At 39.0% G+C, this 17974-nt stretch overlaps 1 protein-coding gene across 1 annotated transcript in view; it reads left to right on the plus strand.

The window, feature by feature from the left end:
* Nucleotides 1–17050, plus strand: part of POLR3B (RNA polymerase III subunit B) — a 148607-nt gene extending 131557 nt beyond the window's left edge. Inside the window, exons 28-29 of the transcript XR_011502684.1 lie at nucleotides 14623–14675; nucleotides 16966–17050. The gene's annotated coding sequence lies outside the window, so the exon portion shown is untranslated. The remainder of the gene's footprint in view (nucleotides 1–14622; nucleotides 14676–16965) is intronic.
* The last annotated feature ends 924 nt before the right edge of the window (nucleotides 17051–17974 follow it).

The raw sequence follows: 17974 nt of genomic DNA on the forward strand, positions 1-17974 counted from the left end.
CTAATTAGCTACACGCAACGACCATTAGATAGGTGACCAGGATCAACCAGTCGCTGGACATATTGAGAGGTCCTGCCTACGGCATGCCTTGATGTAGGCGTCCTTGGAACAGCTGATGGTGGTGGGGAGTGAGGCTGGCTCCTAACTTTCATAAAGCTCTCAGAGGTTTTTGTGACCATAAAAATTTTAAAACTATTGATGCAAAGAAAGCGTGCCTTCTTTAACCATTCTGAATTGGCTACCAATTAGAGAAGTCCTAAAAGAGAAGATACCAGAGATTATAATTTTTCATGTAAAAGGAAGTTGAAATTGGATATTTTTGGTCCCTCTGTCTGCTTTTTGGCTAAGGCCCTAAAGGGTGAGAACTACAGAGTGTCCTCATTTCCCTCGTCAAGGTGCGAGACGCCATGCAGGGCGTGCTGAGACTATGAGACCAGTTCTGTCGCCGTGTCCGCAATCATCTACCTCTAGTTTACAAAAGGAAGGTGGTTGAAGAGGCCAGAGCGGGAGGATTTCTTAGAAGAGAGGAATTGGATTGTTCTGGCATTTTCTCTTCCCCTCACCTGTGAAGGACAGTGGGGAGGATTCTCCCTCCCCTCAACCCAAAAGAGAGTCCCTCAAAGGGACTCCACATGGGTCGGATCTGAAGCCGGACACAAGCCTAAGAAAGCCAAAAGCGAGAGACTGAGGCCATTGGGCTGAGGGAGCAGAGGAGAGGGCCAGCGCTCTGCACTTTTCACTGACGACAGGGACAAGGATGTGTGAGGTTTCCCAAGGGCCAAGTGGACTCGCAGGACGGAAGCTGCCTAGTGCTACTGTAATGGAGACACCAGGAAAGAGAATTGCTTCGAGGGGCTATGTGACTCCAAGAGTCAGAGTAGGATTCTGTTAGTTAAGATTTGGTTTGGTGCAAGTAAGAAAAAAACCAACAATGACCTAAACAAGATTGAAGTTCATTTCTCTCAAGTAAGTGTAAGCAGACCAGGGCTGATATGGGGGTTCCAAAATCATCAGGGATCCAGACTCCTCCTGTCTTGTTGCTCTGCTGTACTCAACACATAGCTGGCACCAGAGGGCCCAGTATGACCATTCTATCTCCGTCCATTGCTTCTGCAGTGTAGCCAGCTGGAAGGAAGGAGAAAAGCCGTCTCCCTACATTTGAGGACAATTCCCAGAAATTGCTCACATGACTTTCACCTCCATACCATTGGCTAGAACATTGTCATAGGCTCTATCTAGCTACAAAGCAGGCTGGGAAATTTCATTATTCCAAGTTGCTATGCATTCAGCTAATCGAGGATTCTGTTTCTGAGGAAGAAGGGTAAAACTGATGTTGAGGAGCAATTAATAGTCTCATCACATCGGTAGACTGCCCACGATTGAGAATTGAGTTGTAAAAGTCTAGGCATATGAGAGGCATCACCCAGGTCAAAGGAATGGCAAGAAGCTCCCAGCAAGAGCACGGCCAAACACATTGTCCAAAGCATCCCTTGAGAGAGAGAATCCGCACCAGTGCAGGTGACGATTGTGCTCCCCACAGACGGCTGTGCCTCCTTTTCATCTCACGGTCTCTCCCCCGAGAGCTTGAGTTGGAGGAGACGGAAATCATGACCCGTGAGTGGCAGAGCAACCAGTAAAGTAAACACAGTAAAAACCCTCTTTACCCCACTCCAGGCTTGGGTTCAGGCCAAGCTGGGGAAGTTAAGGATCTCTAAATTAGATCAGAGCTTGGATTTTTAAGTTGTTATTCTGCATTTGACTTTTAGATGACTAAAACAAAGCTTGCTGTTCTTATAAGTGCCTGGAGGACTTAAAAAAATCTAATAGTGGCAGTTCCTTAGAAAGCTGAACACAGAGTTACCATATGACCCAGCAATTCTGCTCCTAGGAATATATGCAAAAGAATTGAAAACCTATGTCCTCACAAAAACCTGTCCACGAATGTTCAGAGCAGCGTTATTCATAATAGCCAAGACGTGGGAACGACCCAAATATACATCAACTGATGAATAAAAAAAAAATAGTATGTCCATACAATGCAATATTATTTAGCCATAAAAGGAATGAAGTACTGATAAAACTTGAAAACATCATGCTAAGTGAAAAAAGCCAGACACAAAAGGGGCACATATGATATGATTCCATTTGTATGAAATGTCTAGAATAGGCAAATCCATAGAGAACGTCGATTAGCGGTTGCCAGGGGTGGGGGCGAGGGGAGTTTGGGGAGTGGCTGCTAATAGGTATGAATTTACTTTTGAGGTGATGAAAATGTTCTGGAGTTAGATAGTGGTGATGGTTGCAAAACCTTGTGAATATGCCAAAAACCACTGAATCGTACCCTTTAAAATGGTGAACTTTATGGTATTTGAATTATATCTCAATTAAAAAACTTTTAGGGGCTGGCCCCGTGGCCGAGCGGTTAAGTTTGCACGCTCCGCTGCAGGCGGCCCAGTATTTCATTGGTTCGAATCCTGGGTGCGGACGTGGCACTGCTCATCAGACCACGCTGAGGCAGCGTCCCACATGCCACAACTAGAAGGACCCACAGTGAAGACTATACAACTGTGTACCAGGGGGTTTTGGGGAGAAAAAGGAAAAAAGTAAAATCAAAAAAAAATTTTTTTTAAATGTAATACTAGCCAGAAAGTTATTAATCTTGCCTGAGATTTCATCCAGAGCTGAGGAGAGAGCCGGCCAAGAGGCGTATCTAAGGGGACAGTGGAAGAGTTGTTTTTTCACTGTTCTCATGAGAACTGAGTCCCTTCAATGTAGTGGTTACATTTGTGGGAGCTCGTCTAGGATCAAATGGATCGTCTAGGATCCTTTACATGAAACAGAAATGATCAAAATGTTAGAAAGGATTAGGGGACTTCATGTTCAGCTTTCACATGTAAATCTGTCATTCCCATTCTTAGAACAGGAAAAAACTGAGTGAACTGGAAATCAGCCATTTTTCTTGAACACAGCAGAGAACTGAGTCTGTGGGTGTGTTGGTCAGTTCTGGCTGCCCTAACAAAGTGCCACAGACCAGGTGGCTTATTAATAACAGGAATTTACTTCTCACAGTTCTGGAGCCTGGAAGTCTGAGATTGGGGTGCCAGCATTGTCGGGTTCTGGTGAGAGCCCTCTTCTGGGTTGCAGACAGCCAACGTCGTGTTGTATCTTCACATGGTGGAAAGAGGGCAAGCGAGCTCTCTGGGCTCCCTTTGGACGCTACTCCCATTTGTGAGCGCTCCACACTTCTGACTTAATCACCTCCCAAAGGCCCCACCTCTGATACCATCACATTGGGTGTTATAATTTGAACATGTAATTGGGGGGGAGGGGTGGGAGAGACAGAAACATTCAGTCTATAACACTAGGGCAAACTGCCACCCTAAAATCTGGAGAGACAGGCAAATCCAGACACACATCTTAGATCTGCTTACCTGGAGCAGAAACTGCTGGAGCCATAGACTGATAGGAAAGTTTGAATGGTAATTTTTATGAACTTCTAAAGGGTGAATGTAGACTAGCCTGAGAGTGAGAAACTTCTGGGGCCTTCAGTTTTAGGGGGGCCTTCACACTTTTGTGGGCTTTACCTCTAGCAACGCCATCAGCTTATCATGGTGAAGATGCCAGAAAAATCCCCTCCCATGGCTCTGTCAAGGACTGGGGAAGAGTAATCATTGTGAAATACAACCAGAGTGTTCTCCATAACAAAGACCTACTCTCCAAGGAAAAAAGACTATACCAGAGCCTTATCCCACCTGAGGGAAGGGCATTCCTCCCCCTTCAGCCCCCTCTAAGCTCCTGTCTCACTTACAGGAGAAAATCTATACCAACAGAGAATCGCTTGTAAAGGTCACAGGCCAGAGGCGCGGCTCACTAGAACACTGATATTTAATGGTAAGGTTGTAGAATGCTGTCTCTCCCCTACACTTTACCACCACTCTAACAGGGCTCCAGTAAAATAACAGTGGAATATAGCTGAAAGAGCTGCAAGACACAGACTCATTTCACAGATGAGGAGTTCTTAAGGAAGCCAGAATCCAAGAGAGTAGACACAAGCAAGAACAGTAGAGGAATTTGAATCCTCTGACACCTATGGCTACAGCAAACATTAAATGGAGTCCAACTCCTAACCAGATTAACATAATCCTCACACTAAAGGCTCAGTTCCCATTACTCAATACAACAGATCTAACTCTCAACAAAAAATTACAAGGCACCCCAAGGCAAGAAAAAACACAGTGTGAAGAGATGAAGCATCAGAACCAGACTCAGATATGACACAGATGTTGGAATTATATAACAGGGAATTTAAAATAACTATGATTCGTATGTCAAGAACTCTAATGGGGAAAGTAGACAACATGCAAGAAGTGATGAGTAGTATAAGAAGAAAGATGAAAATTCTAAGAAAGAATCAAGAGGAAATGTTAGAAATAAAAAACACCCTAACATAAATGCAGAATGCATTTGATGGGCTTATAAGCAGACTCACCGTGGCCAAGGAAAGGATCACTGAACTTGGAGATAGGTCAATAAAAACTTCCCAAATAGAAATGCAAAGGCAAAACAAATAAACAAAAAAACCAGAACAGAACATCCAAGAACTGTGGAACGATCTCACAATTTCAAAATATATAACATACATGTAATTAGAATATCAGAAGAAGAAAGAGAAAACAGAGCAAGAGAAATATTTGAAGTAATAATGGCCAAAATTTTTCCAAAAGAATGGCAGACACCAAACCACAGATCCTGGAAAGTTAGTGAATACCAAGTGGAATGAATACAAAAAATCTACACCTAGGCATATCATACTCAAATTTCAGGAAACTGAAGACAAAGAGAGAATCTTGAAAGAATCCAGAGGGAAAGAAAGACCATATCTATAGAGGGTAAGAATTACCGTGGGGGCCAGCCTGGTGGCATAGTGGTTAAGTTCATGGGTTCAGATCTCAGGCATAGACCTACACATTGCTCATCAAGCCATGCTGTGGCAGCATCCCACATACAAAATAGAGGAAGATTGGCACAGGTGTTAGCTCAGTGACAATCTTCCTCAAGCAAAAAGAGGAAGATTGGCAACAGATGTTAGCTCAGGGCCAATCTTCCTCACTAACAAAAAAAAAAAGAGGGAGAGAGAATTCCAGTGGACTTCTCATTAGAAACCAACCAAGCAAGAAGAAAGTGGCATGAAATATTTAAGATGTTGAAAGAAAAAAGCCACCAACCTAGAATTCTAAATCCAGCAAAATTATCCTTCAAAAGTCGAGGAGAAATAAAGACTTGCTCAGACAAATAAAAACTGGAAATTCATTGCTAGCAGACTTGCCCTACATGAAAAGCTGGAATATTTTCTTCCAGCAGAAGGAAATTATATAGGGTAGAAGCTTGCATCTACATAAAGAAAAGAAGAACATTAGGGAAAGCATACATGAAGGTAAAATAAAAGTTTTTATCTGCATTTTTCTTAATCTAAAAAATAACTGTTTAAAGTAATAATAATAATGATTTCTTGGGTGATTATAACATATGGGTAAGTGAAATAAGTGACAGCAGTGTCATGAGGGGGTGAGTGAGATGAACTGGGAATACTTTGTTATAATGTACCTGCACTACACCTGAAGTGATGTCATGCTATTTGAAGCTGGATTTAGGTTAGTTAAAAATGTATTTTGGAGACTCTAGGGCAACCAGTAAAAAAAGTTTAAAAAGAAGTATGATTGGTATCCTAAAAGAGGAGATAAAATGGAACCATATAAAATGCTCCTTTAAAACCAGAAAAGGCAGAAGAAAAAGAAACAAAGAAGAAATGCAAGGAATAGAACACAGTTATGAACATGTTTGATATTAATCCAACTGCACCAGTAATCACTTTTAATGTGAGTTGTCTAAATATACCAATTAAAAGACAGAAATTATCAGAGTGGATTAAAAAAAAAGACCCACCTGTAGGTTGTATACAAGAAACTTACTTGAAATATAAAGATTTAGATAGGTTTAAAGGATTGGATACTGTCACTGTCTAGCTCTGTTTTCGTAGATACACCTGATATCCTTAAAATAAATTTCCTGTTTTTTTGTTAAGCTATTTCCAGGTTTACTTGCCAGCCAAAGAGTCCAAACTGATACTCTACAAAAGAATGCAATGAGTATAGACAAGATAATATGTGCACATGCATTATAAAGGCAGTTAAAAACAGTGGGTATGTATTGAGGAAGGCTTCCTCTGATTATTTGGAACACACATGGGAAATATGGCAGAAGCAAGCAAAAATGTTGCCATGTTATAAGCACGGCTATTGGGGGGGAAAAAAGCAAAGGGATCGAAAAAGACATACTACTCTAACACTATCCAAAAGAAAACTGTAGTAGCTATATTAATTTCAGACAAAGGAGACTTCAGAACAAGTAAAATTATCAGGAATAAAGAGCGACATTATATCATGATAAAGGGGTCAATTCTCCATAAATACAAAACAGTCCTCAATGTGTGTGCACCTAATGAGAAAGCGTCAAAGTTCATGAATCAAAAACTGATAGAACTGAATGGAAAAATAGACAAATCCACTGTTATAGTTGGAGAGTTCAACACCTCTGTTTCAGCAACTTATAGACCAAGCAGAGAGAAAATCAGTAAGGGTATTTGACCTGATCGGCACTATCAGTCACCTTGATCTAATTGACGTTTATAGAGTACTCCATCCAACAAGGGCAGAATATTCATTCTTCTCAAGCTCACATGGAACATTCATCCAACAAAGACCACATTCTGGGCCATAAAACAGACCTTAACAAAAGCAGGTATGGGAGCTGTATGAAGAAACTTCAATACTCTGATAAAAGAAATAAAAGAAGATCTCAGTAAACAGACAGATATTCCATGTTGAGAGATTGGAAACTCAATATTATTAAGATGTCAATTTTCCCATCTTGACATATAGATTCAACACAATCCTAGTCCAAATCCCAACAAGTTATTTGATGGATGTAAATAAAATGATTCTAATGTTTATATGGAAAGGCAAAAGATCGAGAATAGGCAAAACTATCCTGAAAAAGAAGAACAAAATTGGGGGACTCACACCTACCCAATTTCAAGCCTTGCTATAAACCTCAGTTATCAGCACAGTGTGTTATTGGTGAAAGGATAGACGCAGTGATTAATGGAACAGAATAGAGAACCCAGAAACAGACTTAGACGAATATAGTCAACTCTTGGACAAAAGAGGACAGGGGATTCAATGGAGAAAGAGAGTCTTTTCAACAAATGGTACAAGAACCACTGGATGTCCATATGCAAAAAAAGTGAACGTAGGCCTAGACCTTACGCTTTTCACAAAAATTAAAGTGGGTCATAGACTTAAATATAAAATTCAGAACTAAAAACTTCAGGAAGAAAACGTAGGAGAAAATCTAGCTCACCTTGGGCTTGGTGATGATTTTTCAGATATAACACTAAAATCATGAGCCATGAAAGAAAAATTGATGTTAGACTTTATTAAAATTAAAAAGTTGGCTCTGCAAAAGACAAGCCACAGACTTGGAGAAAATATTTGCGAAACACATATCTGATAAAGGGCTTGTGTTCAAAATATACAAGGAATTTGTAAATTCCATCATAAGAAAACAAACAACTTAATTAAAATGAGAAGAAGATCTGAACAGACACCTCAGCAAGGAAAATACACAGATGTTAAATAAGCATATGGAAAGATGCTCAACATCATTTGTCATTAGGAAATTTCAAATTAAAACAACAACAAGATGCCACTATACACTGATAGAATGACAAAACCCCAAAAAACTAACAATACAAATTGCTTGTGAGGGTACAAAGCAATGGGACTTCTCATTTTTGCTGGTGGAAATGCAAAATGGTACAGCCACTTTGTAAGACAGTTGAGCAGTTTCTTACAAAATTAAGCATAGTCTTACCATATGATCCAGCAATTGTGCTGCTAGATATTTACCCAGCTGATTTGAAAATCTAGGCAAATAGAAAAATCTGCATAGGAATGTTCATAGCAGCTTTATTCATAATTTCCAAAAAAGGGAAGTGACCAGGATTTCCTTCAATAGATGGGTAATGAAACTGTGGTACATCTGTACAGCGGGGTATCATTCAGCAATAAAAAGAAATGAGCAATCAAACCACTAAAAGACATGGATGAATCTTCATTGTATGTTACTAAGTGAAAGAGTCTGGAAAAGGCAAAACTTTTTGGTGAAAAAGAGATGGTAAAAACGTCAGTGGTACCATCAGGGGTTTGGGAAGAATGGGGAAGATGGAATGGGGAAGTGAAGCATAAATTTTTTTTTAGGTTGGAGAAATTATTGCATATAATACTGTAATAGTGAATACATGATACTATGCATTTGTCAAAACCCATAGAACTTTATAGCACAAAGAATGAACCTTAATGTAAATAAAGTTAAAAAAAATCCTTTAGAAGGTTGGAGGATCCCAGGATGGAATGCGGAATATGACCAAACAATCTAACTGTATTACACGTGTGTGAAACAACTTTATTGAAGGGGGTGGGAGGAAAATGGGCTGACCTAGGTAACTTTGGAAATTAGTAACCTCTGAGACCACAGGCACAAGAAACTGCACATAAGCCCTGGACTCCAATTGATAAAGCTGGTTCTCACGGGGGTATGGGTTAACAATTCTGGTGCCACTGTATGTGTATACTGGAATTAAACAAGTAAATAATGCTGTATGGGGAGAGTCAAGTTTCTCACTATTGGAATGGGAGGGGCAAGAGGGAGCCAAGAGGACCCTAAGGAGACGTGACTGCTAAATGTAGTATGTATCCGGGATGGGATTCTGAAATAGAAAAAGGACATTAGGTCAACACTATGGACATCTGGATAAAGTACTGACTTTAGTTAATAATCATGAACCAATGTTGGTTCATTAATTAATAAGTATACCTTACTAATGTTAGATGTTAATAATAAGGGAAAATGGGTGTGGGGCGTATGTGAACTGTGTATAATCTTTGCAATTGTTCTGTAAATTTAAGCTGTTCTGAAATAAAAAGTTTATTTAGAAAAAACACTGTAGAAAGTGAGAATTCCTCAGAACTGCAGTTAGAATTATCTAAACTGATATTTAATCTATGTGTGGCAGTAAAATAATAAATGAAACAATATTGAAGAAATTTTGAAGGAAATTTTGAAGAAAGGATTAGAGAAAACCACAATGAGATACCAGTACACCCCCTAGAATGAGTAAAATGTTTTCATTTGACAGTATCAGGCAATGTTGTTGGCAATAATGTGGAGCTGCTGGATCTCCCACACATTGCTCATGGGAATGTAAAATGGTACAACCTCTTTGGAAAACTGTTTGACAGTTTCTTATAAGTTAATTGCGCACTTACCATATGACCCAACAATTTAATTTCTAGGTGTTTCCCCAAGAGATATGAAAGCACACACTCAAAGACTTGTTCATGAATGTTTATACAAGTTTCACTCATAGTAGCCCAAAACTGGTAACCACCCAAATAGGTGAATGGCTAAACAAATTGCCGTATTTTATACAACAAAATACTATTCAGAATTAAAAAGGAACAGATCTACTGATATATGCAGCAAAGTGGATCAATACCCAAAACATTATACTGAGTGATAGAAGCTAAACAGAAAAGAGTATATGCTATATGATTCCATTTTTTATGAAACTCAAGGAAAGACAGATCTAATCTGTAGTGTTAGAAAGCAGATCAGAGGCTGGTCCTGTGGCCAAGTGGTTAAGTTCACACACTCCCCTTCCGCAGCCCGGGGTTCACCGGTTGGGATCCTGGGCACAGACCTGCACACCACTCATCAGGCCATGCTGAGGTGGCATCCCACACAGAAGAGCTAGAATGACCTGCAGCTAGGATACACAACTATGTGCTGGGGCTTTGGGGAGGAAAAAAAAACAAAACCAAACAAACAACCAAGAAGATTGGCAACAGGTGTTAGCTCAGGGCCAATCTTGCTCACCAAAAAGTAAAAAAAAAAAAAAAAGAAAGCAGATCAGTGGTTGCTTGGGGCTGAGGAGGGGAGGTGGAAGTTGAGAAGATGCAAAAGGGAACGTTTTAAGATAATGACAATATCATATATTGATTGTGGTGGTGGTTATACAGGTGTATGTGTTATCGACGTTCATCCAACTGCATACTTAAAATGTGTGCATTTTATTGCATATAAATTGTTTCATAATGAAGTTGATTTTTAAAAAGGAGTCGAGAAAAAGTGACAAATCAGAAGATGAAGGAGATTAAACTTGTGCAAAACCGACACTCTGAAGAAAGATACCAAAGAAATGGAATGAAAAAAACTTCAAAAATACAATTCAAGAAAACTTTCTAAAAAACAAAGCCTCAGACCACAGACTGACAGACCCGTCGTATCCTGGAATATCTGATGCAGAAAAATCAACACTGAAATTAGAAGGTTTACTAGGCATCAAAGAGAAATAAAGAATATTTGGGCTTCTATGTAAAAAGTCACCTATGCTGGGAGAAACGAAGGCTGGCCACACACTTCTCCACTGCAACGTCAACAGTGGAAAAAGTTGAGCAATGTTTGCATTTTTATCTCAGATAAATAAAAGACTCATACCCAGCCAAATTTTCTTTCTAATATAAAGCGAACAGCAAATATTTTTGAACATGAAGGGAATATAATGTTCATGAGCCCTTATAGAATAAACTGTAGGAAGTTTCAGCCAACTGCAGCAAGAATAGAGAAACCACGGTAAAAAAGACTAGGGGAGAGGGTTGAATTTTTTTTTAATGTAGAGCCATGCCTAAAACAACTTTAGAAATTGTATAAATATGATAAGCCATGACAGCTTAGAAATAATGTAACTAATAAATGCCTGGAGGAGCAGAAGAGAAGTTATGAAGTAGTTTAAGTGTACTGATTAGCTCATGTTTTACAACCTGAGTTCAAAGGGTATTAAAACTGCTGAGTCAACAATAGATGGAAAAGGACATTTAAGGGTATAAAGTATAAAGATATGGAAAGGTATAAAGGATATTTAAACATAAAGAGAAATGCTAGAACTAAAATCATGATATAATGTAATTAAAAGTTGATGGTGGAAGGGAGGAATGGATGGGAGGCAGGAGGAGGTGGAAGCATGCCAACTTTCTTATTGCATATGGTCAAGTCAATAATTGCTATGTGAAGAAAAAGGGATTAATTATGTAAAATTAAACCGCTAAAATAACTTTAACACTAAACCATTAAAATAACTAAAAACCTTCCAAATCATCAGGAAATGCATGCACAGAATGAAATACAGCAAACACAAATCACATTATTAAAAAGATTTTTTAAAGGAATCAAAAATACATATTGTAACATAAAAGACTATTGAAAAACACCAAATATATCTGTTGCTATTGAAACATTCGAATGGATAAACTAACTTATTGAAAGGAAAATACTCAGGCTGGATCACAAAGCAAAACTCAGCTACTTGAGCAGACACGAAACATGATATCCAAGAAAGTTTGAAATAGAGATATGGGGCAAAATTCTGGTCTATAGAAACAAAAAGAAAACAAAAATTATCACAGTAAAATTTAGGGCAAAAAGCATTAAATAGGGGTAAATAAAGGCAATTTGAAATAAGGGGAAAATTGCACAATGAAAAATTTACATTTATATTTGTTTATACACGAATTACAATACCATTCAAATTCATAAAGGAAATAAAAGAAGAGAGAGAAATAGAAGTAGAGGACTTCACGTCTCTTAGCCTCTGGCAGATGAAGTTCACGAAATAATAAATAATCTGAAAAAAGACCCAAATAAAATACTTAAGACGAATTTAATGCATTGAACTCCACACAGCCAAAGCAGATAATCAGTGTCTCCTCAAGAACCATACATTTAACATTCTCCAGTCGCAATGCAAGAAAACTAAAAATGAATAACAAAACTGGAAAACAAAGAAAAGCAAAACACCATCACAACTGTTGAATGAAAGAGGAAATCAAAATTAAAATTATAGAGTATTTAGAAAATATGTCAAACTCAAACTTTTGAGATATGACTAAAATAGTGTAGGGAGAAAAATTCAGAGCCAAAGACATTAATATTTGTAAATAATAAAAAATGAAAATTAGTTAATAATCTAACTCAAGAGATTAGAAAAACATAAGGAGAAACTAATGTAAAGAATTTAATATATTAGAAAGTAAAAAGGGTATAACTAATAAGTAAAAAGGGTTATTTAGAATAAAAACAGGAGTCTAATGCAGAAAAAAAGGAGAAAGCATGAAAAATACACACAAAAAAGAAGAGTGATGACAATAACCTCAGACTTAGAGTAAACTAAAACAATTATATGTCTTATTTGTTCAGTTTCCAAATGAAATAAGATGATTTTCCAGGAAAATATGATATCTAATATTAACCTTAGAAAAGAGAGAAAAATCTAAACAAACCATTATGTAGAAAAAATAAAGTTTTAATCATTTAGTCAGCTGTCTTCCACCAGAAGAAGTCCCACATGATTTCCCAGGGGGAATTGAACCAAATTTTTAGGGAATTCTAATGCTTTAATTTTTTTTCTGGAAAATTAAAGAATGTAGTTCTGTAAGTTCATGCATTGAGGTACCCCCTTTTCCCCCAGATGGATAGCAATAATGGGCAAAACACACAAACAGAAAGTTAAACAAACCTAGCCAGGTTCAAGAACAAATGAAATCTCTCCCCGCCCTGGGAAACAGGACAGTAACACAAAATGAGAAGCTCAGCTAAAGGAACTGACAAACTGGGCTCAGAACCTGCCATGGCAGCTGGGAGTTTGTCTTTTGCGAAGTTAACTGGGTCTAGACGTGATCATATGCAGCCAAGGACATCACCAGAAATGAGAGCCTGCACCAGGGCTCCTCCATCTGTGAAAGTAGGCTGAAAAATCATTGCCAACTGCTGCCTGGTGCAAGACTTTCATGAAGCTGTGGTCCTAGGGAGGCAAAGAACAGAGCACAGTTTATGACCAGAATTAAATCAAGCTGTCCACTGACAGCTTGGCAGCGTATTTGCCATTGCTTCAGTATCACCATGGGGCAGGAACCCTACACTGCCGAATAAGACCTAGTTCAGGACTGAGAGGACTGGGTGGAACCACTGGGCAGGCTGCTAGGAGTAAAGTGAAGACAGAAAGGGGGAGTGATGATAAAATAGACATTTTCCAACATATGAAGACTGAAAGAGTTTATTACCCATTAAATGTGTTCTTCAGCAAGAAGAAAAGAGGAAAGCTGTGGCATTCAAGACACAATGGGTGAGCACAGAAATTAATAAATGTATGGATAAATTTAATGAACTGTAGACATAAAAGCCATTAAAGAAAAGTGACACAAATTATAGGAATCAATATTACGTGGGAGTTATCTTCAATGGGCAGTTAAGATTCTTGTTTTATTTGTGACTTCAGACTTTTTATAAGAAGATTAATTAAAAATATACACTAAAACATCAAGGGCAACCATTGGAAGAGCAGAAACACAGTCAGCACAGAAGGAGGTGAAAGAAGATAGAAAACCTTACCAATTCAACATAAATCAGGCAAGAAAATAAAGCAGAAAAAAAGATAATGCAAAAAAATAGATGTTAAATATAAGTCCAAATGTGCTATTTATCACAATAAGTGTAACTAGGTTATATTAGTTTTCTAGGGCTGCTGTAACAAATTACCATGGACTTGGTAGCTTAAAACAACTGAAATTTATTCTCTTAGTGTTCTGGAGGCCAGAAGTCCAAAATCAAGGTGTCAGCAGGGCTGTGCTCTCTCTGAAGGGTCTAGGGGGAAATCTCTCCTTGCATCTACCAGCTTCTAGTGGCTTCAGCTGTTCCTTTGGCTTGTGGCTGCATAACTCCAATCTCTGCCACCTTCACATGGCCTTTCTTTTCTATGTGTCTCTCCCCTGCATGTCTCTTAAAAGGACACTTGTCATTGTGTTTTAGGGCCCATCTGGATAATCCAGGATGATCTCATCTCAAGATCCTTAATTTATTTACATGTGCGAAAATCCTTTGTCCAAATGAGGTCACATTCATAGGGTCTGAGGGTCAGAAAGTGGACAAGTCTTTTTAGGAGTCACCGTTCAACTCACTAGACAGGTTAACTTACCTATTATAACAAAAAAGAGAAAGACCATCAAACTGGATTTTTAAAATCCAGCTAGACACCAATTACAAATGATATACCCAAAGGTAAATCACATATAATGATTGAACATCAAGGGGAGGAGAAATATATACCAAGGAAATGCTAATAAAAAAAAGTTGATATAGCAATATTAAAGCAGACAGCTTATAACTTGCATTTTCACTTTATTTTCAATGTCTTTTGGTGAACAGTTGTTCTTAATTTTATAGAGACAAATTTATCACTATTTTCCTTTATAGTTAACATTTTTTGTCTTGTTTGAAATATTCTTGTCTAACACCAAATCAGAATAATATTCACCACCTATATTTTCTATCAAAAGTTATAAAGTTTTGCTTTTGACAGGTAAGTTGGTGATACATCTGAGTTAGTTATTTGTATGGTGTGAGGCAGGGATCAACTCTATTTTTTTCCAATATGAACAATTTCTTTTTCAGATCCACTTGTGGAATGGTACCTCTTTTCACTACTGATCTGCCATGACAGATAAGTGAGTCTGTTTCTGGGATCTATATTCTATCCAGTGTTTAAATTGTTTATCCTTTCTCCTATACCATGTTATCTTGATTACTGTAGCTTCATAATAATCCTAATAGCTAGCAGGACAAGTCTCTCCTCCTTACTTTTTTTCTCTAGAAGGTATTGACTTCTTTGGGCCTTTTATTTTTCACTTCAGAGACAATAAAGATCTAAATAAAGAAATCTATTATGTTCATGAATACGAAGATAATAACATAAAGATGCCAGTTCTCCCCAAAATGACCTATAGATTCAATAAAATTCCAGTCACAGTTTCAACAGGATGTTCATGAAATTTGATAAGCTAATTATGAAATACACATTCTCTTTGATTCAGCAATTCTATTTCTAGTAATATATCCTACATATACTTGAACATGTGGACAAAGTGAATGTACAAAGAAATTCACTGTAGCGTTGTTTATGAATGCTAGAAAAAAAGATTTTAAAAACAATCTAATATCAACAAAGATGGAACTGGTTAATTATGGAACGACCATATGAAGAAATACCATGAAAATTTTTAAGACCAGGGCAGCTCCATATACATTTAATATGTCATGAGCTCCAACATACATTGTTAAGTAAAAAACAAAGGAGCAGAATGATAATTTAAATTATACTTCTAAATTACTGATTTTAGTTATTATCATTAGTATCATTAATATCTACTGAACATTTATTGAGACAAACACTTTTCTAAGTGCCAGTGTGGCTGAGATATTTTACCCCAGTGGAGTGTTGAGAGGCAGCATTACCAGTAATCTACCATTGCCAGAGAGAATGGCAGTGCATTGGAGGCCGCACACACTTATATTTAACTTGGAGAATTTAGCCCTGTGTTCAGGAAGATACCATGTAAATAGTGTGGGCAGTCCTATCCATCATTCCACTCTATAAGCGCATGGTCAGAGGAGAGGGACCCATGAGGGAGATGAACATTGAAATAGTAACTAAAAAGGGCCGGCCTGGTGGTGCAGCAGTTAAGTTCGCACGTTCCGCTTCTCAGCTGCCCGGGGTTCGCTGGTTCGGATCCTGGGTGCGGACATGGCACTGCTTGGCATGCCATGCTGTGGTAGGCATTCCACGTATAAAGTAGAGGAAGATGGGCATGGAGGTTAGCTCAGGGCCAGTCTTCCTCAGCAAAAAGAGGAGGATAGGCGGCAGATGTTGGCTCAGGGCTAATCTTCCTCAAAAAAAAAGAAAAAGAAATAGTAACTAAAAGACGTTGACCAAGTGTCTCAAAGGAGAAGAACAGAGCATGATGAAAGTGTATGACATAAGAAATTATTTATTTCTGACTCTTTTGTTTGCAAGTAGCAGAAACCAAACTCAAACTACCTTAAGCAAAAAGGTGAATTTATTGGCTCACATATCTGAAATGTCCAAGAGAAGATCGAATTTCAGGCATGGTTGCATCCACTCAAAAGGCATCACTGGGGCTCTCTCCCTTCCTTTCTTGGCTCTGCTTCCATCCGAGCAGGACTCAGTTTCAGGCAGGCTCTCCTCTTAGGTGGCCTCCAACAGAGCTAGCATTTCACCCTTGCAGTCTAAGCTCTCATTTGCAAGACTTCTAACAAAAGCTCAGGCTATGTTTGGGCCACATGCCCACCCCCTGGTGTGGGAATGGTGTCAATTCCTTATAGTTCAACCACATAGATGGAAGTAGATAGTATCAAAGAAAAAACGGAGCTGTTTTTAATAGAATGAGTGTGAGTAGATAGATGCTGAGCAGGCAAAACATGCAGATGTCTACATTTGGGGCTTAACCTAGTTTGCAAACCCGAGAATGGCTATTTTGGGAATGCGGAATTTAAGATGAGGATTTAGAAAACTCTGCCAAATAGGAAAATATTTACCACTGTCTTGAATAAAGGTTCTTGGAGGTGCTAAGCTGCCTTTTATTACTTCTACCCCTATGTGACGGTGACGAGGGGTCCCCTAAATTGGAAGGTGGTACAGGAAGAGGCCTGGTAGCCTTGTTGTTTATTTTTGCCTCTATCTTGCATCTATCCCTGAGCATAGAAACAATGTTTTATCTTTGTTATAGTCTTAGCACTCAGCCCAGTGCCTGGTCTGTAGTGGGGAATAGATAGGTGTTTGACAATCAGAGGATAGACTGAGGAATATAATTTCTAAGAATGTCTTTTGTCGTTGAATCTACTAAACTGTATTCTTGCAATGAGCTGTTTTTTCCTTCCCATTCCACTTGCTAATATTTTTTCTGGTCTCCCTGCCTCTTCCCTTGATTTTGTATCCAGATTCCTGATAACCACTTCAGGCCATTCATGTTTTGAAGACTCATTTCAGCTCTGTGTCAGAGATTCCTCACTCTTCCATAGAGGTTGAACCAGTGTTTATCCAGGTACGTGGACGCTCAGTTTAAAAACTATATTTCCCAGCCTCCCTTGTAGCTAGTATGGTCATATGGCTTAGTTCTGGACAATGGGAGGTACGCAGAGGTGTCCTATGACAACTTCCTGGAAACTTCTGTGGTGGCTAGCCTCTAAAGATGGCCCCCAGCAAGCCGTCTCCTCCTGGATGTGCATGCCACTCTTCTCATCAAGGGGTAGCCTGCGCCCACCACCACCCCTTCCTTGGGCTGGCCCTGTGACTGCTTTGACCATTAGAGTGCAGTAGGAAGGACATTCAGGGATTTCCAAGCTCAGGCCTTAAGAGAGAGAGAGCTTTCATTTCCTTCCTCTTGGGACACTCATGCTTGGAATGGTCCTTTTTGAACGTAGCTCCCATGCTATGAGGGAGCCCAAGCAGCTGTGAAGAAAAACCCTTGTAAAGGAGAACTGAGACTTCAGGCAGTGGCTCCAGCTGAGCTCCTAGCTAACTGCCAGTGCAAACTTGCCAGCCATGTGGTTGAGGTCATTTTGGACATATCCACTGTCCTAGAATGCTGGCCAACACCATGTAAAGCAGAACTGTGCCATCTTCTCACAGAATCATGATATATAATAAATTATTGTTGCGTTAAGCCACTGAGTTTGGGGGTGGTTTATTACACTGCAGTAGAAAATCAAAACACTTTCTGTAAAACATAGTTATCAGGCTGGCCCAGTGGCACAGTGGTTAAGTTCACATGGTCCGCTTTTCCGGGGCCCGGGGTTCACTGGTTTGGATCCCAGGTGCGGACATTGCACTGCTTGGCATGCCATGCTGTGGTAGGCATCCCACAAATAAAGTAGAGGAAGATGGGCATGGATGTTAGCTCAGGGCCAGTCTTCCTCAGCAAAAAGAGGAGGATTGGCAGCAGATGTT

Source organism: Equus asinus, chromosome 4 (genome assembly GCF_041296235.1).
Source record: "Equus asinus isolate D_3611 breed Donkey chromosome 4, EquAss-T2T_v2, whole genome shotgun sequence".
NCBI classification, from domain to species: Eukaryota; Metazoa; Chordata; class Mammalia; order Perissodactyla; family Equidae; genus Equus; species Equus asinus.